The sequence below is a fragment of the Penaeus japonicus genome, unplaced genomic scaffold (assembly GCF_977035675.1).
Source record: "Penaeus japonicus unplaced genomic scaffold, GWHDUDI00000001_assembly GWHDUDI00000033, whole genome shotgun sequence".
Lineage (NCBI taxonomy): Eukaryota > Metazoa > Arthropoda > Malacostraca > Decapoda > Penaeidae > Penaeus > Penaeus japonicus.
Genome location: NW_028234435.1, coordinates 2,558,214 through 2,565,713, shown reverse-complemented (window position 1 = coordinate 2,565,713; position 7,500 = coordinate 2,558,214). Strand labels below are relative to the sequence as shown.

General features: G+C 48.7%; 1 protein-coding gene across 1 annotated transcript in view; it reads right to left on the bottom strand.

The window, feature by feature from the left end:
* Positions 1-7,500, bottom strand: part of fz (frizzled class receptor) — a 76,981-nt gene that overhangs the window by 27,216 nt on the left and 42,265 nt on the right. The gene's annotated exons all lie outside the window — the stretch shown is intronic.

Sequence of the window (7,500 nt, the reverse complement as noted above, 5' to 3'; positions counted from 1 at the left end):
CTCCTCTCACTCTCTCTCTCTTTCTCGCTCTCTCTCTCTCTCTCTCTCTCTCTCTCTCTCTCTCTCTCTCTCTCTCTCTCTCTCTCTCTCACACACACAACCTCCCCCCCACACCCACACACACACAGACCACCCATAAGCCACACACCCCACTTCAACCCTTAAACCCCTACCCTCCCACTCCCACCCCTCTACCCCAACCCCCATCCCATGCCGTGGACAATACACTCTCCGTTCCGCTTCCCCCCCCCCCGCCCCCCCGTATCGGATATTCGCTGGCCAAGCCGGATGAGAAGGCTAATGACGAGTTCGAAATGCGAGGTCCTGGAATCCGTAGAAATGAGACGGGTCGGATCGGGTCGGGTCGGTTATCGATAAATACAGAATGCACGGTCGAGGAATTAACCGTATGTACAAAAGGAGGAGGCTAAACTTCAAGAAAAAACAAAACAAAACAAAAACAAAACACGGAAATGTATGTATGAAGAAAAGACAAATATGTAAAAGAAATAAAACAAAAAATATTTAACCTTTTTTAAAAATTGGAATTCTCCATTTCCAACACCAATTTTTTAAAACTTATACACTCAAATCAATATTCTAAATAAAAAACCAGCCCCGAAAAAAATACATAAACACGGCAAAATGATCAGTCCTCGATCGGTCCCCCCCCCCCCACCCCGCTTCCCCGGAACCATGTCGCGGTCCCCACCCACCCCCCAACCCCGACCTACCCCCCCCCCCCCCTATACCCCCCCCCGACCACCCCCCGCCCCTTAAAAAAGGGAAAGAAAAATATAGCCACATTTCCCTTCCCTCCCCTCCCTCCCTTCCCCTCCCCTCCCCCTTCCCCCACACGAGCAAATCGGACCCTACGGAAGGTATTGGACACGTAAACTTTGCTTCCAGCCGTAAAATGTCCAAAGGGGGAGGGGACGAGGGCGGGTGGGGGTAGGGGGCGGGGAGAAAGAGAGAGGGAGAGAGAGAGAGAGAGAGAGAGAGAGAGAGAGAGAGAGAGAGAGAGAGAGAGAGAGAGAGAGAGAGAGAGAGAGAGAGAGAGAGAGAGAGAGAGAGAGAGAGAGAGAGGGAGAAGGAGAGAGAGAGGGAGAGGGGAAGGGAGAGGGAGGGGGAGGGAAGAGCAGAGTTTATCGGTAACGGTGGGGTGAGGCGGGGGGGAGGGGTAAGAGGTAAAGGGGGAGGGGTAGGGGGGAGAGGGGGGTGTCTCATGACTCGCCCTACTCTATTAAAAGCAACTGCAACCGCCGCTGCCTGCAGTTACCGTAAGTTTGCCCCGACGGCGCCGTGGGGGACGTGTCGCTAATGGATGCCGCGCTTTTCTGCCGTTTTTATCTATCGTTTACAAATCATGAAAATTAGGATATCAATTCTAATGTTAATAGTGTTATCGGCGCTAATTGGCGCGGTAATAATAACCCTTCTAATAATTTGCATGAAACAAACATTGCAATAACAGAAGTGCGGAATATAATAAAAACAACATTAATGAAGCTAACAATATTGCCATAAAACATCATATCAATAAAAATCAAATAAACAAAGAGAAAAGAAGCCACCCCAAAATACCTATTCAGAACAGGAAAACAACAACAACAGTAGCAGCAGCGGCAACAACAACAACAACAAAATAACAACAACAACAACAAACAAGGGAGAAAAAAAATCAGGAGAAAAATAAAGAGAAGAAGGAGAGAGGAAAATGCCTTGGCGTAGCGTGCCAGAGCTGTCTTTTCTGTGACACGACGATGGTGCCTTGATTGATTGATTGATTGTTTGATAGGTCAGTGTCATTACAGCGACTATCATTACGATCATCAACCACCCGGGCGTCAGAAATAGTGGTAGAAATACCGGTACTATCATTTACATAATTACTCTCATTATGATTATCATTATCATTACAATCATCTTGATTATCTATACATTTCTACCAATATTTGGGAATGTTATAGTCAACTTTCTTTTTCTTGCTGAAATCTTACAACGCCTTTCCTCTCATCACCACCATCTTCATCATCATCATCACCACCATCCCAGTTCTCTATCGCCTCCATCATAACTCTTCTCACCACCACCCAAATCACCATTACTTTAATTTCTCACATCATCACACCATCATTGACATCCCAGCCCCCCCCCCCTCACCCCATCCTCCCGCTCATCACCATCACCTTCAACACCATCATCATCATCATCAGCATCATCATCAACCCCGGAATCGAAAATAACTCCGGGCGAGCAAATGAAACGTTAAAATATAATGCCGACACTTTTGGCACTACACTGGCACTGGCATCGGTCGGACTGAACCTGCTAACCTCTCGCTCGCTCGCTTTGTCTGTCTGTCTGTCTGTCTGTCTGTCCGTCTGTCTCTCGTAGCGTTTAATGACAGAAACGTAGCGACGGCAATGGAGCTAATGACACTGAGGATAATAACCCAAATTAAAGAGCTTGGTGCAAGTGACGATGCAACGACCAGACAACAGCAACCATGACAAAAACCTAATAGGTGATTCCTGACTCCGAAAAAACAACAACAACAATAACAACAAAACAACACTACTCTCCACTGACAGATAATGGATGTGGTAAAAATCACGAACTAATGCAATTATAATTCCAACTCCACAAAAAAGCATTATTCCTGATGGACAGCGCGCGTGCACTCCTCTCCCCCTTCTACCCTCTATGAGAGAGAGAGAGAGAGAGAGAGAGAGAGAGAGAGAGAGAGAGAGAGAGAGAGAGAGAGAGGGAGAGGGAGAGGGAGAGAGAGAGAGAGAGAAGAAGAGAGAGAGAGAGAGAGAGAGAGAGAGAGGGAGAGGCAGAGAGAGAGAGAGAGAGAGAGAGAGAGAGAGAGAGAGAGAGAGAGAGAGAGACGGAGGGAGGGAGGGAGGGAGGGAGGAAGAGAGAGAGAGAGAACGGAGGGAGGGAAGGAAGGAGAGCTGGGTGGGAGTGGCGTAGAGAGAAAGAAAGAAAAAAGAAAGTGGTACGGAGGGGTGAGGGAAAGAAGGGAGACAGACAGATAGAGAAGTAGAGGAGAGAGAGGTAGGCAGACAGGAAGTCAGACAAAGAAAGAAGGAAGAAACAGGCAGAGAAGCTGGGAGGGAGTCACACAAACAAACAGACCTCTCTATGTGATTGCTATAACGCCACCTCCCCCGTGCATATTCTGTTCCTACTGCCTGCCACAAGCAAGCAAGGCCAAGAGCAAGGACGGAGGGCCGTGGACGCGGGCACGTGGGTACGGACGGGGAGCGCGTGGTAGCCTTAGAGCAGATGGAACTTTTCGAAGAGAATTTTGGGTTCTCTCCCCTTAACCCCCACACCTCTCACAGATGATGGAGGGAGGAGAGGGACAGAGGGAGGAGAGGGAAGGGGTTAAAAAGCGCATCCACAATAAAAAGGAAAGTTTGTCGTATTTTCCCCGTAAAGAGGAAGATGGCTGCAGTACAAGACTCCGAACTTGAGTCGTAAAACTGGATGAAAAAGTTAGTCAGTCACACATAAACAGACACATATGCCCCCCTCTCTCTCTCTCTCTCTCTCTCTCTCTCTCTCTCTCTCTCTCTCTCTCTCTCTCTCTCTCTCTCTCTCTCTCTCTCTCTCTTGTGTGCCCCCCCCTACAGTCTCCTCCTTCCACCCCTCCCTCCCCAACAACATAAACAAGACAACCAACAGCCCCAAGCCCTTCTCCCTTCCCTTTCCCCCCTCCATCCCTTCCCCCAACCACACCCTCACCCTCATTCCCCCTCCTTCCCCTTCCCCCCACACTACACCCTCACCCTCATCCCCATTCCCTTCACCCACACCCTCCCTCCTTCCCTCAACCCCACTCCTACTCCCACTCCCACTCCCCCACCTCCCCTCACCCCCTCCTTCAAACACACGCATCCATATATATATCCCCCTCGCCGATAAACCCCGCCGGTTTATGGGGCCCGACGGCAGCGAAGGGCGACCTTGGGAGGGCGGCGGACGTCTCACTTCTCACCGGGGGGGGGGGGGGGGGGGGGTAGTAGTAGTAGGAGAGGGAGAGGGAGGACAGGAAGAAGGAGGGAAGTAAGGTGAGAAAACGAGCGAATGAGAAAATGAATGAGAGAATATGACAGACAGAGAGAGAGAGAGAGAGAGAGAGAGAGAGAGAGAGAGAGAGAGAGAGAGAGAGAGAGAGAGAGAGAGAGAGAGAGAGAGAGAGAGAGAGAGAGAGAGACGCGGAGGCAGCTTTTATAAGCGAGTGCGCCCGTGCTCTAGCCGAGGGGCGGGCAGACGGGCGGGGGGAAGGAAGGAGGAAGGAGGCTGGCTTTGGCCCGCGGCCAGTCAGGGTGGGGGTGGGGGGTGATAGGGGGTAGGTGATAGGGGATAGAGGGTTGAGTGGGGAGAGGCGGGGGAAAGGAAGTGATAGGAAAGAAGAAAAAGATAGAAAGAAGAGAAGAAGGGAAGAAGGGAAAAGGGGAAGATGAAGGAGACGAGTGACATTCAAGAAGGAGAATAAGATGTAAAGGGTATCGCGAAGAGGAGGAGAAAAAAATAGAAGGGAAAAAGCTGACAGAATCAGACTGAGGGGAGGACAAAAAAAAGAGTAAATAAACAAAGTACTACTACAACAACAACAACAACAACAACAACGACAATCACATTAACAAAAAAAAGACGTAAATAAAAGCAAAACCCAAGAGAGCGAGAGAGGAAAGTCCAGCTCCTCCGAGACGCACAAGTTCCCCCTGCGAACACCAGAAGAGGAACTTCAGCTGGGACCGAGGAAAGAGACGGAGGGTGGGAGTGAGGGAAGGAGGGAGGGAGGGAGACAGACAGAGGGAGCGGGGAAAGGAAACGGAGGGTGAGAGTGAGGGAGGGAGTGAGTGAATTGAGGGAGGGAGACGGAGGGAAGTAGAAAAGAGACGGAGGGTGGGAGTGAGGGAAGGAGGGAGGGAGGGAGACAGAGGGAGCGAGAAAAGAGACGGAGGTAGGGAGTGAGGGAGACAGACAGAGGGAGCGAGAAAAGAGATGGAGGGACTGAGTGAGGGAGAGAAGGAGAGGGAGAGAGACGGAGGGAAGGAGGGAGATAGACAGAGGGAGCAAGAAAAGAGACGGAGGGAGGGATGGAGGGAGTGAGACGGATGGAGCGAGAAAATAGACGGAGGGAGGGAGGGAGCGAGGGAGAGACTCGGAGGGAAGGAGAAAGAGAGAGAGAGTTAGGGAGGGAGACGGAGTGAGTGAGTGAGTGAGTGAGTGAGTGAGTGAGTGAGAGTGAGTGAGAAAGAAAGGTTATTCCCACATTTCCCCCGGGACGGATGGCGGGACGAGCGCCGGAAAAACCAACCAGACGGAGACACCTACAAAGACCAACACCCACACCAAACCCAACGACCACCCACCCAATAACCTACCACAGACCAGACACCCCACCCAAAAACCCAATACACCGAACACCAACCACCTACCAACCACAACGAAAACCAAACGAACCCAAAAGACCGACCAGAACCCACCACACGACCTACACCCAAACCACAGACCTACCAACCCCAAAACCAACCACAACCAACATGACCTAGTAAGAAACACCAGACACCAAACACCAAAACCCCCCAACTACCACAAACCACAAACACCCCCAAAGGGCAGAGAAGAGAAATGAAATCGCCGAGAATCGCCCACATCTCGCCGACGGAATAATAAATAGAACGAATAAAACATGACGAAAGGCCAACACATAAAACAAGGCAAATGTATGTATTAGCAAGTGCATATGAATGTATACACGTATAAGTCTGAATGCGTATACATAAATAGATAAATAGATAAATAAATGAAAAATAAATAAATATGTTGTACATATGTACATACATACATACATACATACATACATACATATATACATACATACATATATATATATATATATATATATATATATATATATACATACAAACATATAGTGATAAATATATATTTATATATATATATATTATATATACACAACCCAAGTACACTTAACAACACACAACACAATATATAAATATATAAATATCAAAATATAAATATAAATATATCGATATACTATGCAATATATATATATATATATATATATATATATTTATATATATTATATATGATATATTATAAAATATATTAAAGACATCGACACACACACGCACACGCACACACACACAAAATAAGGAACCAAAGGAGGAGAGAAGGATAGGGAGGAAGGAAGGGAGAGAGAGAAAGCAGGATGAAGCAGAAGCAGTGGAGAGCCAAGGAGAAGTAAACTCCAACCAAAATCAAGTCAAAGAATAGGAGAAGGAAAACGAAAACTGAGAACGAGAACACGCCAACAATATCTTCTAAATCTCCCCCTTCCCCCTTCCCCCTCGTCCTACCCTGATCCTGACCGCCCACACGCCCCCAGAGGAAGGTCGTCGTGATTGAGATCTGCAGGGAAGGTCCCATTCACACAGTCGATTCCTTAGTGACAGGCCCTAGTTTCCCCCCTCCCCCCCTCCCCCTATTCCCCTCTCCTCTTCTAATCCCCCACCCCCCCACCCCCCAGTATCCCTCGGAAGGGCGGCCACGCTCGCCTGATCAAAGTGTCTGAATTTGTCGCTCATTAACTTGGCTAAATCAATATTATTTTCTTTTTTTTTTCTTTTTGTTCGCTCGACATGCGCACACAGGCATATACGGACACGCACACGGACGTACGTACACAAAGTCGCCTACGCGCGCGCTCCTCTTTTTTTTCCCCTCTTCTTCCTCCTCTTTGATTTGGTTCAATGATTTTCTTGTCTTGAAAAGTCTTTGATCTTCCTTTTCATATCTCGGCCTGTGATAGCTTGGCAGTCTTCAGATATCTTAATTTCTGAGAGGCCTCTTCTGATTCCTTGCTCCCCTCTCCCTCTCCCTCTCTCTCTCTCTCTCTCTCTCTCTCTCTCTCTTCTCTCTTCTCTTACGATCTTCTGTTATATCTACCTTCCTCTTTCCCTTTCCTTTCTCTCTCTCTCTCTCTCTCTCTCTCTCTCTCTCTCTCTCTCTCTCTCTCTCTCTCTCTCTCTCTCTCTCTCTTTCTCTCAAATATTGTCTTCCTTCTTTCCTTTCATCCCGCTCTTTCCCTCATTCCCATCTCATTTCCCTTCTACCTATTATCTCCTCCCTTCCTCCCTCCTTCCGTACACCCCCCTCCCCCCTCCCTCTTCCCCTCGAGTGGACCTCACGAGCTTTCGCTCCGTCTACCTCTCTGCCTTTCTCCTTCCCCTTCTCCCTTCCCCCCTACCCCCTTCCCCCCTCCCCTTTTCCCTTCTCCCCCCTCCCCCCCTGTTCTTGCGACTATTGTCTCTCTCGTCTTCGGCATTTGCGTTTCCTTCTTGACAAGATCGATTACCTATAGCGCGATCTGTGCGCTGAGGGGTTGGGGGTATGGAGGTGAGGGGGGGGGCAGTATGTGTGTGTGTGTGTGTGTGTGTGTGTGTGTGTGTGTGTGTG